The sequence below is a fragment of the Chiloscyllium punctatum genome, chromosome 5 (genome assembly GCF_047496795.1).
Source record: "Chiloscyllium punctatum isolate Juve2018m chromosome 5, sChiPun1.3, whole genome shotgun sequence".
Taxonomy (NCBI): domain Eukaryota; kingdom Metazoa; phylum Chordata; class Chondrichthyes; order Orectolobiformes; family Hemiscylliidae; genus Chiloscyllium; species Chiloscyllium punctatum.
The window spans coordinates 31,833,070-31,847,972 of NC_092743.1; the positions used below are offsets into that span (position 1 = coordinate 31,833,070).

Here is a 14,903-nt window from a genome sequence, read left to right on the forward strand (position 1 = left end):
ATTTATAGCAAAAGATTACAGCCTCATGCAGCTGAAATGATATATTGAACAAATAAACTTAACAGAGCGAAAGTGAGTAAATGTAGATGCTGGAGATTAGAGTAAAGAGTGTGGTGCTGGAAAAGCACAACAGATTCAGGCAGCATCCAAGGAGCAGGAAAATTGACATTTTGGGCAAAAGCCCCTCATCAGGAAAAATATTTGTTCAATATATCATTTCAGCTGCATGAGGCTGTAAACTTTTGCTATAAATTCTGCGTCTTATGGTCCTGCTTCACAACCACACTGTAGTAATCTAATCTAACCACCTGATGAAAAAGCAGCACTTTGAAAACTAGTGCTTCCAAACAAACCTGTTGGACTATAACCAGGAATTTGGGAGGAATTTCTTCACATTCATTTTTTTTTGAGAATGTGGATTGTTTAAAACGGGTAACGGTGACTAATTAAAGGTAAGCGTCATATTCACACGGTGAGGTGGAATAAAGGGAACAGATAAGAGGCAATTAGCATGAGGAGCCACATGTACAGCATAAACACCATTGGGCTGAATGGCATGACTCTGTATTGTAGATTCTATTCAGGTTACCTATAAGCAGTGGCAAAAATTGTCTTAAAATGTGTCACCTCTCTGCCCACGTTCAAAACTACGACGATTGGGCAGTGCAGAAATACTTCCATTCAAAACTCAATATTTGCGAAGGAACTAAATCTCTTTCATTGCATACTAACCGTATTTCTGCATATGCGAGGTAAATGTAAACATGATTGCTTCATTGAACAATTGTCCAGAGTTACTTATCTATTCAAAATTGCATCATTTTGCGTGGTTTCATGGAATGTTAGATGTGCACGTAACCACGTAGCTGTACAGGAGGCAATTATCTGAGTTTAGGCGTCAAAAATTTAATTTTGCCTCTTGACAGCATTAATTACTCTCGTACGCGGATGTGTTCGGCAGCACAGAGGCATTATAAAAAACTTTTTTTTGAAAAAAGGAGTGACTGCTCAAAATGCACATTTGTTGATTTGTTCCTTTTTCAATTTATCAAAACGCCTAGTTGAAAAACAATTTGATTTATTTTTGTCTGTAAAGTAACAGCTTTAAATGTAAAGTGTTTTCCTTTCTAATGAAAGACACGTGTCTGTGAGATGAAAAAAGTGGGCAGGGCTGAATCTGGACTCTATAAAAACCTCCTACATCCGTCATATCAAAACAGCAGCAGGCAGCGGAGAAAACTATCCAGAAGGAAATTCTGTGAACTTTACAAGATTGCGTTTTAAAAACAAACAAACCGGCTGCGATTGCTCAACAAGTTTGCTAAGTGCGAAATCTTTAGCTTGGGGTAAGTTTGTTTTGTCTTTTTTTCATAACGCTGCCTTCCTCGTAGCATAATCTTGATTTTTAATTTGGATAAATGTTCTCGAAGCGCACATTCTGTTTTTTAATATTTAAAAAAAAACACGTGTATTACTTTTGTCGAGTGCAGCAGTGGAGTTACTGGATCTCCCAAGGGACCAGCATCGTGCAATATTTAGGAGTTAGAAATGAGAAAATATTCTATTCCCTTCTCATCTCGGTGTTGCAGCCGCGTGGAAAGTCTCTTAAATTGACAGCATCGTCGTATGGTTAATTCCCTTCGCGATGTTTTTAATGGGCATAACTGTTTACTGAACTAGATTTAGATATCCTGTCCTCTCATCTTCCTGTGTTATACAATATTCCAGACTTCAGGCCATTGACCGTACCACCCACCCCAGTAGCGCATTTTGCAATAGCACGTACTAATGTTCAAACTAATTTTGAAATCCACGAAAGCTTTATCGTTGCGCAAACGAGTGCGCTCCTGAAAATGCAACTTTTCAAATCATTCCCAGGACAGGCCATACGTGTTAAACAGGTGCCACTCAGCTTTTTTTCCCTCTGTAAATTATTGATCCTAGGTATTATCTAAATGTAAACAAGAGTTCAAAGAACCGAATACAGTTTAAACATGTGGTCAAACAGTTAAGGAAAGGCTGAAACAACTTTTGCCCACAATCCAGCCACCCCCCGCAAAAAAAACACACAACTGGGAGTGCCCTTTTTGTCGATGTTTTTACAGTCTTGAAGAGTTTTTGAGCAGCAGGAATTTAACTGAGAGCCTCCAGTGTTATTTTTCCTAGCTGCCATCATATTTCCAAGGAAGGGTCAGCAGACCCTAAACGTTAACTCTGATTTCTCTTCACAGATGCTGCCAGACCTGCTCGGCTTTTCCAGCAACTTCTGTTTTTGTTTCAAATGTTGTGTCTTTCCGTCCTATTAGATTGCTCAGAAGGCAGTTTTAAGCCACCCACACATCGGTTGCCACGCTGAGGCGTGACTGGCACCAGCTCAAAAAGACACCTTTCCAGGGCCTGCACCGTGTTACTGCTGCAATCAATGCATTGCAATTAAATTAAATGCATTCAGAATATCTCGAAATGAGAACAGAAGAGCACTTTAATGCAATATTCGAGTTGGATTATGGGCATTTTCTTCTCATTCGAGGTTTTTTGGGTGCTTTCTCCTCTTCAGTCAGTTGCTACCTCAAAGTGAAATGACCTCAAAAGCTTTGTCTTCTGGGCTGGTGATTATACTCTATTTTTTTTTTCACGCTAGGTTTAGCTAGGGAGAAACTGCTGACTTTGTTTCGCGGTGGGAAATGAGGCGAGAACTTCCCTCCGAATGGAGAGGGTGGACTAATGGAAGACAAGAAGACTTTCTCTTCCGTTCGTTGATCCACGTTCCCGACTTCCTACCTCACCCCCACCCCGTCCAAAAGTGAAAAAGTGTTTGAAGGCTTGCATGCCACTTGCAAAATTCGCTGCAAACTTCCCACACGCTGATCCTAACCGTCTGGCATGCTCTCGGGTGCACTTTGCCAACAATGGCTGCTCTTGATCACTCTCTCTGCCGCACTCTAGGCGGCGCCACTGGGCACTCGAGGCCGATTTCTAGCAAAGTTCATTGTTTTGTTTTTCAAAAAGAGTCGTCATTCGATATGATTCCAAGTTTGGGGGGGGAAACAAGAGAAGAGGAAGCCCGTGCTGATTGAGAAGGTGCTTTGCTTTCAAAGTTGGAAGGTCTGGAAGCGCTGGCTTCGGAGCGGTTTGGAGGGCTGGGCGATTGACGTTTCGGCTCAACCAATCCGCTCCCGCTCGGGGTCCCTGTCCCGCCTCCTAACCGTTTTAATCGCCGCCGGAATGTTGGGGGCAAAAAAAATCAAAGGTGGGAGCGGGCCCCGCCCACTGCGGGTGGAGCTCCGTGATTGGGTGGCGCGCGGTAATTAGTCATAAAAGTTGGCCTCGTGACGTTGCCTACGCTGGGGGTGGCAGTGATTTCAAAACAAACCGTTTGACGGGACCAGTAAGGCGGCGTGACTGGTATCGCTGCCCCTTTTTAATCTTGGAAACCCTAAGGAGGCTAGGGAGGTAACGTCACTCATTTAACCGTCAAGTTGTTGTTAGTTTCTTTTAGAAAACTCTCTATTTCGCTTTTGAAACGAGGAAACTTTGACTTTGCTCTTTCGCCAACGGAGTATTGATGATGGAGAATCTCGGGTAATTGAGGCGCAGTTCTGTGCCCAAGCCTCAGAATGGTCGACCTGTTCTGATATCGCTCAAAACAAGTCAGCCTGGTAGCATCTGTGGAGGAAAATAGGGCCACGTTTCGAGTCCTGTAAGCATCTGCTGATTTCCTCTACTCTGGTTGTATGTCAGTATTCAGAGTTGGATTTGTTTTGAATGATAGTGGTGAAGAGGATAAACAGTTGTCAAGCTAGTGCTGATTTTTGTGATGGCATCCATCTCTCATGCCTGGTTTTGAATGTTGTCTGTAAATTTACTTGTGATCATACCATCTATGTACTCCTGAGAATGTTTTATGTATGACCTGTGAGGGCAGAGTGCTGTCAATGAGTGCAACATTACTATTTTTTGTTTTTAAAAGCATTGAATTATACTGGTTTGAACTTCCCTGAGTGTGACCAATGGTTCCATATTATTCTTTGAACTTTGGCACCTTGTTAAAATTGTTTAGCTGATATGCTGCCTATCTGGATGACTTTTGGATGAGCTTTTATCTGATTTCCTGCACACCAAATGCTTTTTGCTGATGGTTGACATCACTGTTAGTCTTGTGAAATAACTGAGGATGGTATTGCCACGGAGTCCTCCTTTTACCCATGAACAGTCTTTGACTTTGGTATTGCTGTTATAAAATACCTATTCAAGATGGCTTGGAATCCTTGATGGACTCTACCTGTAGTCTGTCTTGGTTTGTCCTGGAGGTCATGTTCTGGTAATCTGGAATATAAAACTCTAACAGACATCTTAGTTTAAATTTATTATCTTTATTTATTAGTGGCATCTATGTTTTACAGTATAATGAGCTATGGTTCTAAAACCATTAGCAGAGCTTTGTTGCAGACAAGCTGTCTTTATGAAGAAACTTGCATTAAAACTACAAAAACATGCCCTTTAATGAGCTAAGCAGCAATAAAATGGCAAAAGTTTGCAGAGGAAGAGAAACTCACTGACAGGTCTGAGTATGCTTGACTAATTAAGCTACATACTGGATTAGTGGTGCTGGAAGAGCACAGCAGTTCAGGCAGCATCCAACGAGCAGCGAAATCGATGTTTTGGGCAAAAGCCCTTTATCAGGAATAAAGCTGCATGCCCATCAAACTGGGGAAACCTTGATTCAGCCAGGCCCCAAATGGCTGATTACTTTGGCTGGATAACTTTTTTTTGCTTTTAATAGTACATAATGAGGGATTAGTTGAAACCATGTGCAAAGGTTGAGGTAACCTTGCTCAGCTAACATGTCCAGTATCATTGTTCTACAAAATGCCTTTCCTTTCAAATTCTGATTCCCAGAATGCAAATTAAATTCTTAACCTTCTTGGACCTCTAACTGCAGGGAACAAGACAAAGTCAATCCATGACGAGCCAGTGTTTACTCTAATCCAACCATTAAGATTGGAGGCTGAGGGGGTGATCTTAGAAGTTTACAAATTTGAGGGGCATGGAAAGGATAAATAGACAGTCTTTCTTTACCCTGGGGTCAGGGAGCCCAGAACTATCAGGCATAGATTTAGGGTGAGAGGGGAAAGATTAAGAGACCTAAGGGGAAACTTTTTCAGAGGGTGGTATATGTATGGAATGAGCTGCCAGAGGAAGTGGTGAAGGCTGGTACAATTGCAACATTTAAAAAAGGCATTTGGATGGGTATATGAATAGGAAGGGTTTGGAGGGATATGGGCCAGGTGCTGGCAGGTGGGACTAGATTGGGTTGGAATATCTGGTCGGCGTGGACGGGTTGGACCAAAGAGTCAGATGTACAGCATGGAAACAGACCCTAAGTCTTTGATATAAACCAGCAATTTAATTATCCAGCACCTTACTGTGAAACTTGCGCCTCTGGCATGAGGTGTTGCCTTACATTCAACAAGTGAACAAATGTTATAACTTTATTTACACTGATCCATTGACTGACTGTAAACAGATGTCCCCAATTCCTGTTCTCTACAGAAGTGTCATATCTATGGCTACGTGCTTTCTCATTGCTTCAGTCAACTGCCAGAGTGTCAGTGCAGCATGTCTGACACTTTTTAAAAATCTGTCAACCAGTATTCTCATTGGACCAGATTAACAACCAGGGAACTCTTGAGGTCCAGTTGGTGGACCTCATTACAATCATTACATCCTTCCCCCTGCTGAGTTTGAGGGCATAGGCCAATCCTTTTATGAGCAAGCCTCCTGAGGTGTTTAAGCATTATCAGAGGAACCTGACATGGGCAGCATGTAACACTAAGCTTGGTTTTTGCAGCAGGAGCACCTTGGCAAAAGTTTGCTGTTTTGTGGTAAGAGTATCAAAGTAGCTACATATGTCATGTCTATCTCAAATTCTGAGGACTCTCAATGCTGAATGGTGAGGTTAATCCACTGGTTCCAGCAGCCTTTCTGACAGTTCTGAGGTAGCAACACATTTTGCTCCTGCATGAGTTGTGAATTCATGGCTTTCAAACAGTCTGTGCGCTTGTTCAGGACTGTTTCACCTAGTTGAACTTTAGGTGACCATGCCTCTTGTGTGGAAGTGCTATTTCCTTGACTAAATCTGTGCTGTTAGAAGGTTCTCCTGGATTTTGATTCAGCAACAATGTAGTTAGTCTTTTGGAATGATTTTTATTTATTGACATGCTATCTTTATTGACAGCTATCTTTTAATATAGTTCAGTGTTCTACAGTGTCAGCACTGAATAAAACAAATAAGGAATATTAAGGCAGAAAAATGTTCAACTTTACAGTCCTTCTCTGCCATGGGCCCAGGTGGCCAGGCATGAGGTCCCTTTGCTGCACCACTACTGTTGGAATGAAAGCTGCCACTTTGGCAGAGCCATCTCACCTCTGACTCCCTCATCACTGAATCCTTGTACTTTTTAGATACTGGGTAGGTAAAGGGAGCTCGGCAATATCTAGGAAGAAGGCTTTATTGATTCCACCAGCAATCATTCCTGTTACCAGTGAGACTAGGTAGTGTATGGTGCCTTGGGCAGCAGCTACCAAAACCACAGCCTCTTCCACAGGACAGTAGACACATGGAAGCATCACCAACTGCAAGTGTGTCTCTAAGCAAACATTATCCAAGTTTTGAATAATTATATTGTAATTTCTAAGCTGCTGGTCAAAGTCCTTAAACACTCTCTTGGCGTGTATTTACACCAGGTTGTCTGCTGGAGTTCAAGAAAGTGGGTTCCTACTATATTCGATGCATTTGGATGACCTAAAAATGCTACTCTTACTAGTAGCACATGCCCAATCAATATCTTAAAAACAATTGAATTGATTGAGCAGCAAATCATATCATAAATCTAATTCTATTTTCAAAATCTGACTTCATATTTCATGGTATTTCAATAAGCTATAATCTGTTGAAAAGTAAGCTTAAATTTAAACCACTTGCAATTGAAAGCAATAGCATATCACCAGTTAAAAAAGACCCAAAGTCTGTTGCAGATGGGTGACCGCACAAATAAATGACAACCCCCTCAAACTCATGGCCCTGAGGCCTCCTTGGTCAGTCTTCCATAAACTTTTACTGCAGTCACTTTGATTTTAATAGCCTGGGCTACATGATGATTAAAATATCAACCTGTAATTCCATTATAATCTAATGCTTAGCTTTAGGTTAATTATATTATTGCATTTAACTTCAAATGAAGGGCATTAACTGAGCATCACCTGTTTCCTGTTTCAAATTATGAAGAGACTGAAACTGTTATTCGGATGGAAAGTGAATGTTTGTAACCTGAACCCCTCAAAGCTTATGGAATCAGTTTTACGGTGCAAAAGGAAGCCGTCCACCCTATAATGCCTGCACATGCTCATATACCCTCTTGTTTGTTCTTTTACAAGTGCAGTTTCCCCCTATCCAATCTATTCCATCAGCTCAATTTCTCTATCCCATCTCCTGTTGGCCACCTTCTGTCCAAGAACAGTCCAATGAATTTCCACATCCTTGGAAGCATTCTGTAATCTGATTCTAGTCACTATCCATTGCCTTCACAGATTGCTTAATATGGTGCCCAAAACTGAACACTACTGCAGCTGAGGTCTAACAGTTGTTTATCATTACCTCCTTGATTTCCCACCCTCAGATCTAAATTGAGGGAAATATTGGAAAAGGAAGTCTCAAACATTCTAGAGCTGTGAAGTATGATGTATATTTGAAGTAGTGAGTGGAGTGAGAATTACGTACTCTAAAGGAAATGCAATATGGTAGGGAATAGCAAGTGAGTGAAGTAAATGTGAATTTGGCTGATACTGGTGAAACTAACTAGCAGCAATAGACATAACTGTTACACTCTGCATCCACAAGTGATTATTCAGGTGAGCTTGATTTAAATATGACTAAGTCCTAATTTGAATAAAATTGTCAAGAGTAATGTAATTTGTAATTGGAACACTATTAATGGAGAAGGAAGAAAAGTACCAAAAATTGGAAGATGAGGCCAAAAACACTTTTGAAGAATAGATCTTGTTACTTAGCAATGAGACCATAAGAAATAAGAACAGGAATAGAAGCAGGCTACCCCACCATTCAGTAGGATTACTACTGATCCAATTCTGCTCCTGTTGACTTACATTTTTTCTCTTGACCCTAGATTCCTGACTGATCAAGAATCTATTTATCTCCATTAAAAATACACAAGGCCATTGACTCCTCAGTTCTCCAGCAAGAAGCTCCAAAGAGACAACTCTTAAATTCCTTATCTTTGTCTTAAATTAGTGCCCCTTAATTCTGAGACTACCCACTTGATCCTATACTCCCCAATGAGGGGAAATGACATCTCGGCATTGACACTGTCAAACTGCCTAAAACTCCTGTGTCACAGGATAACGTCATTCTTTAAATTCCATCAATAGAGTCCCAACCAGTCTAGCCTTACTCCTAAAACAATCCCTCTGTACCAGGTATCATCCTAGTGGACCTTTGTCTGAAATGATACAATATCTATTTCAAATAAAAGGATGAAAACTGATCACTAGTTTCAATATCATATCTTGCTTCTGTATAGATGCAGTAAGAGCTCTCTACTCTTCTCTTCCAGCCCCCTTGAAATAAAGGCTAGCATTTCATTAACCTTTCTATTACCTGTTGCACTTGGTGCTGACTTTTTTAAAAAAAACACAAGTAGCCCCTGAGTGTTTTTGTGATGCAGTATTTCTCGATTTAGATGAAACTACTCCTTTGTTATCCCTTCCAAAATGAGCATGCCATAATTTTCCCACACTTGCCAATGTTTTGCCCTCTTACTACTGATCAATATCTAAAACTGTATTCCTCTTGCAACTTGTCTTGCAACCTGTAAGCAGTTGCAGCCCTTACACTGACATCTGTGGTTACTCAACTAGTGGGGGTGGGAAATACCCTTATTTCTAGTTGCTGTTGCCTGCCCACTGGCCAATTCTGTATTCATGCTAATATGCTCCCTCCAACTCAATGGGCTTAACTTTTTTTTGAGGTATCTTTGGTCAATGATTTCTGAAAGTCCAGATACAAATATACTGGTTCTCCTGTATAATGTCAAGTTGCCAAAGTTTTACCAGACACTTGGACTATGGTTAGAGAGGGACTGGTAGTTTAATCTGTGGGTCACTTTCTTTCTTCAGAAAGGGGAGAAGTTGAGGAGTTGCTTATGAGAACTGTTGCCAATGTGGGAATTGAACCCTGCTATTGGTGTCACACTGCATTACAAACTAGTTGCTCACATTCCAAGCTAACTGCCACCCATAAGATATGGAAAAATCTGATTTTATTCTGAAAACTGAGCCATCTTTGTTGAACAGAAGTATAAGAATAGTGTTATGAGCTTCAGTTTGCTATTCTTTCATTGCTTCTGTGCTCCCAATTGTTTTCAAAGTAGTTTTTTGAAAGTGATAGGAGCAAATGAGGTACATACACATCAGCAATCCAGCAGCTCAACATGCTCTTGAAGTCCAGAATGCAATAGAGATCTTAATCTGAAAGACACTCCTCTTTCTCTGATTAAATATACATCTTAGAATCCCTGGGAATCTGTTTAGCTCAGTTGGCTGGATTGTGGTTTACAGAGCAGTGTGATATTAACAGCTGGGGTTCAGTTCCCATCTAGAGTTTGAGGTTACCATGAAAGACTCTCCTTCTCCACCTCTTCCCTAGCCTGAGGTCTGGTGGCCCTCCGGTTAAGTTACCACTAATTACATCCCTGAGAAAAGTAGGGTCTGGTAAGACTGGTGACACAACACAGAACCCCTACAGTGTAGAAGCAGGCCTTTTGGTCCAAGCAGTCCACATTAACCCACTGAAGAATATCCCAACCAGACCCATTCCCTTGCTGTATTGCTGGACACTTGCCCCTAGTCATGTACCTAACTTGCACATCCCTGAATGCTATTGACAATTTAGCATGGCCAATTCCCCTAACCTGCACATTTTTGGACTGAGGGAGGAAACCATGAGTGCAACATTCTGGAAGACAATGTCATGCAGAGATTGAAAGTCTGGGCACATTAACTTTGCTGGACTTTTTGCCATTTAACTAACTTTTTTTATTTTTACTGTGTTTCTACAGCATGTGCAAAATAGCCAAGTGGCAGCCACAAGCTTTGGGGAAATGTGTCCTTTAGTAAGGACACTACACTAACCATTAAACTCCTGTGAATTGTAAGTGCTTTTGAAGCTAGAAACAGGAGTTATTAAAGTCTATATCTGAACAGGAAGTTACAGCATTACATCGGTGACCAGTTTGCATTCTAAGTGGAATGAGAGTGATAATTAACACTAAAGTTTGAGTGAACAAAATTTAAACTTCGATGGAAACTATTTGGACTATTTTGTCTGAAATACACAAGCTCGATTAAATTTTAAATTTGTTTGATCGTTAGAACCAGAGAGAATGCTGTTTCCATGTGACAAACAAATAATGAGCTCGAAGAGGAACTGGTGCAGATGTTTATCTGTAGTCTGCCTGAATGTATTTGCATAAGATCAAACACTACTTTGATCATGAATATTCATTTAGAAATGAGTAGTTATTACTCAATTAACTTTGTAAATGAAGAAAACTTGTAGCAACAATGGAAGACAGTAAAGCTGGATATTATCCATTTGAGTGTTCAAGTTGCATTCATACAAAAGTGAGTATTGCATCACTCCTGTCTTGTGCCTTAAATGGTGGGCAGGTTTTGAAGTTGGGAGATGAGTTAATCACTGTAGGGTTCCTTGCCTGTGATATTCTCTTGTCATGGTGTTTATATGGCTGGTCCAGTTCTTTCTAGTCAGTGATAATCCCAGGATATTGTGTGTGTGTGTGGTGTGGGGGGGGGGGGGGGGGGGGAGGGGGTGGAGAGAGGGAGAGAAAGATGTTGAGCAATGGTAATGCCAAGGGGTGATGAGATCTTTGTGTGTGGACATGCAATTCATCAGATACTGAAGCAGTCCAAATGGTGCTGAACACTTTTTTCTTTTGCAGTCATCAACTATCCCTGCTTCTGATCTTGCACAGCTCATTCTGGTAAAGACACACTTTGTCAATGCAAGTTGACAAATGGTGAATGCTGTTTGGATAATAAACTATACCCATTCAGGAGAAAGCTTTTTTAGACATCTTCTATGGCACAGTTTTCTCTAGTTGTTTTCCATAGTGCCATTTTCTATACCATGACATTGCAGAAGAATGCAACTATCATGTAGTTGTTCTGCTATAACATGATTGAATCAGCTAAAGCTGGTTGACATTAGGACACTATATATCCTGAGGAACGTCATCCTGTTTCAGGTTTTGCAAATCTGTTAGACTTGAACAAATTAATGAGTGTCTGCAGTTCATTTTACTGGTTGTTTATCTAATAGGCTCATTTCTGGGATGATGTCTTGGAGTGGGTGGGACTCAATTGAAATGAATCTTCAATGACTGACAGCCATAACCTAGGAAAGAAAAATGGAATGCTGACTCTAGCCAGAGGTGAATTCTTCTGCTGCATCCTACCCTCCTCCCAGTCTAAACCTCCTGGATAAGGTCGAGGGATTGTTTACTTTGCACTCGTTGAAAACTAACCTTCCAGCTCCATGAGCAAACCTACATGAGGAACCTCCACCTGAGCTACAAATCTTCTCTGAAATTTGCTAACTTTGCACTCTGTTGCAAATGCTTCAACCTTTGGTCTTTTGCAGTTTAATATTAGAGGATTAGGATGGTTGTGGAGCTAACTCCTTCAATGTGTTGCTGTTAGCCTTTAGCTTTAACATGTGGATGTCCCCACTGTTGGGTACCTGCTGCTGCTTGTGGCTTGTCCTCCTGTACTTTTTTTTTGAACCAGAATTGATTCTCTGGCTTTATTGATTAATGGAGGTATGGTCAGATTGCAACTTGTCATACAATTCTACTGCTGAAAGCCCACAATTCCTCTGGATTGAGTTGTTAGAGATGTTCATAATGTTTCTCATTATCACAAGAGGTTGTGCCCCATAAAACAAAGAATGGTGTCCTCCGTGAAAATGGAACTTTTGGTCTCCACAATTGATTGCTCTCTTTCCAGTGCTGATTAGAACAGCTGTATTTGTAACACTTGCTTTAGTAAGGATAAAGTATTTCACTCTTTTTGGGTTCCCTCACCACTTAGGTCTGTGACAATCTAGCAGCTGTGTTGTTCTGTGACCAACTCCATGGTGTTGTGAGCCTCTCTTGATGAATGTCAAAGTCTTCTACCCAGAGTAAATGGTTATTTGCATTTTAAAATTCAATTCCCCTTTTCTAAAACCTTTTAATTCTGCTGTAGTGGGATTTAAGCACCCGTCCCATAGCATTGACTGGGTTACTGGTCCAGCAACAATGCCATTATCTTTCCTTGCATACAAATTGTCCCTGAAAATGATACTGGCTGACCTTGCTCCTAACCTGCAAAGTATTAAGATTTGGTTATGATATTTAATCTTTAAGTAGAAATCATCCATTACATCTTCTGATACTGAAGACTGTGTGAATATAATACTTAAGCCTCTGAGCGTTGGAAAAATGCTGTTTTGCTCTTGAGTGCTTTGACTTTATTTGTTTGATCACCCAAAATCATATTGGTTTGCTTAAAGCTTTCTCCAAAGATATTTTGTTCAAGAAAGTTGTTTTTTTCCCCATATATCAAACAAAAGTTTGTCTGGATGAGTTCAAGTTGCATGTTTTATATGCAGCAATTCAATGTCTAATTGTCCTAGTTTTTTATTGCCAGGATGAACCTTTCCCATCAACTACTACCCTTTGTCATCTCTTAGCCAGCCAATGTCTGTTCCAAACTGTTAAATCACCCTCCATCCCATGCCTCTATTTTCTGCAATAGCCTACTGTGGGGAATCTTGGCAAACACTTTACTGAAATCCATTTAGACCATATCAATTGTTTTACCTTTACCAGTTTGGTCTGGTCAAAGAGCTCAAGGTTTGTGAGGCATGACTTGTCCTTAACACAACTTTGTGGATTAATGGTGCTGGAAGAGCACAGCAGTTCAGGCAGCATCTAAGGAGCTTCAAAATTGATATTTCAGGCAAAAGCCCTTCAGGAATAAAGGCAGTGAGCCTGAAGCATGGAGAGATAAGCTAGAAGAGGGAGGGGGTGGGGAGAAAGTAGCATAGAGTACAATGGGTGAGTGGGGGAGGGGATGAAGGTGATAGGTCAAGGAGGAGAGGGTGGAGTGGATGGGTGGAAAAGGAGATAGGCAGGTAGGACAAGTCATGGGGACAGTGCTGAGCTGGAAGTTTAGAACTAGGGTGAGGTGGGGGAAAGAAGTGAGGAAACTGTTGACGTCCACATTGATGCCCTGGGGTTAAAGTGTTCCAAGGTGGAAGATGAGGTGTTCTTCCTCCAGGCGTCTGGTGAGGGAGTGGCGCTGAAGAAGGCCCAGGGCCTCCCTCTCCTTGGCAGAGTGGGAGGGGGAGTTGAAATGTTGGGCCATGGGGTGGTATAGTTGGTGCGGGTGTCCCAGAGATGTTCCCTGAAGCGCTCTGCTAGGAGGCACCCAGCCTCTCCAATGTAGAGGAGACTGCATCGGGAGCAACAGATACAATATTAGTGGATGTGCAAGTAAAACTTTGGATGTGGAAGGCTCCTTTAGGGCCTTGGATAGAGGTGAGCGAGGAGGTGTGGGTGCAGGTTTTCCAGTTCTTGCAGTGGCAGGGGACGGTGCCAGAATGGGAGGGTGGGTTGTAGGGGGTGTGGACCTGACCAGGTAGTCATAGAATGAACGGTCTTCGCAGAAGGCAGAAAGGGGTGAGGAGGGAAATACATCCCTGGTGGTGGGGTCTGTTTGGAGGTGGTGGAAATGTCAGCAGATGATTTGGTTTATGTGAAGGTTGGTAGGGTGGAAGGTGAGCACCAGGGGTGTTCTGTCCTTGTTATGTTTGGAGGGTTGGGGTCTGAGGGCAGAGGTGCAGGATGTAGACTAAATGCGTTGGAGGGCATCTTTCACCACGGGGGAAGGGAAATTGTGGTCTCTAAAGAAGGAGGCCATCTGGTATGTTCTGTGGTGGAACTGGTCCTCCTGGGAGCAGATCCGGCAGAGGAATTAGGAATACTCGATGGCATATTTTTTGCAGGAGGTAGGGTGGAAAGAGGTGTAATCCAGGTAGCTGTGGGAGTCGGTGGGTTTGGTTTAAAACGTCAGTGTCAAGTCAGTCTTTGGAGATGGAGAGGTCTGGAAGGGGAGGGAGGTGTCTGAGATGGTCCAGGTAAATTTTAAGGTCAGTGGGATGTGTTGCTGAAGTTGAATTGCTCAACCTCCTCGCAGGAGCACGAGGTGGTGCCTATGTAGCGGAGGAAGAGGTGGGGAGTGGTACTGGTGTAATTATAGAAGATCAACTGCTCTACATAGCCAACAAAGACCAGCATAGCTGGGGCCCATACATGTGCCCATGGCTACCCATTTGGTCTGGAGGAAGTGGGAGGATTCAAAGGAGAAATGAAGGTTGAGGACCAGTTCAGCCAAACGAATGTGTCGGTGGAAGGGTACTGTTGGGGACGTCTGGAGAGGAAAAAAAGGAGGGGTTGGAGGCCCTGGTCATGGCAGATGGAGGTGTAGAGGGATTGGATATCCATGGTGAAGATGAGGTGTTGGGGGCCAGGGAAACGGAAGTCTTGGAGGAGGTGGAGGGCATGGGTGGTTTCTCAAACATATGTGGGGAGTTCCTGGACTAGGGGATAGGACAGTGTCAAGGTAGGTAGAGAGGAGTTCAGTGGGGCAGGAGCATTGAGACAATGCTTCAGCCAGGGTGGTCAGACTTGTGGATCTTTTGGAAGGAGGTAGAACCGGGCAGTGTGGGGTTCCTGGACTGAGGTTGGAAGCTGTGGGTGGGA

General features: G+C 42.2%; 1 protein-coding gene across 5 annotated transcripts in view; it reads left to right on the plus strand.

Moving 5' to 3' along the window:
• Positions 1-1,185: 1,185 nt before the first annotated feature.
• Positions 1,186-14,903, plus strand: part of LOC140476961 (protein NDRG1-like) — a 71,092-nt gene continuing 57,374 nt past the window's right edge. For 2 of the 5 annotated variants that reach the window (XM_072569987.1, XM_072569990.1), the window contains exon 1: positions 1,186-1,346. The gene's annotated coding sequence lies outside the window, so the exon portion shown is untranslated. Of the gene's footprint in view, positions 1,347-3,316; positions 3,454-14,903 lie in introns of those variants that run through there. The other 3 variants (XM_072569988.1, XM_072569991.1, XM_072569992.1) reach the window with 2 other exon arrangements.